Raw genomic sequence first — 529 nt, forward strand, 5'->3', positions numbered from 1 at the left:
TTCTATAAAGGGAAGAAGATTAATAGTTATTCAGTACGACTTAAGGTCCAAACTTACATCACACTCAAATTTTTACTGCATGCCTCTGGTAAGTGCCGGAGTGAGAAGAGGTTTTAAAATAATTAGCTCATCCTTACTTTTACAGCATGCCTTTGGTAAGCGCAGGAGCGAGAAGAGGTTTTAAATTCATTAGCGCCCCGGCGGCCATTCAAGGAAATACGGTATATACAAAAAATAAAAACAAATATTTATTTTCAAACTAAAAATATTTCCAAACAAGAATACTGGATCTGCAACCAAAAAAATTTAAGGTTCACAAAGACGAAAAATAGTTTTTGGGTTACAAATATATATATTTTTTGGATGCCAATCATTTTGTTTGTTGTAAATCTCTATATTTCTTGCAAATCCTTTTTTTTTTTAAAGTTGATTACTCAAAAAACTAAAATTTCTCTCCATACAATGTAGCCCAAATGCAGCTGAGATAGGCTCTAGCGACCCCAAAAGGGACAAACGGTAGAAAATGGAC

This window comes from Nerophis ophidion, linkage group LG28, assembly GCF_033978795.1.
Source record: "Nerophis ophidion isolate RoL-2023_Sa linkage group LG28, RoL_Noph_v1.0, whole genome shotgun sequence".
Taxonomy (NCBI): Eukaryota; Metazoa; Chordata; class Actinopteri; order Syngnathiformes; family Syngnathidae; genus Nerophis; species Nerophis ophidion.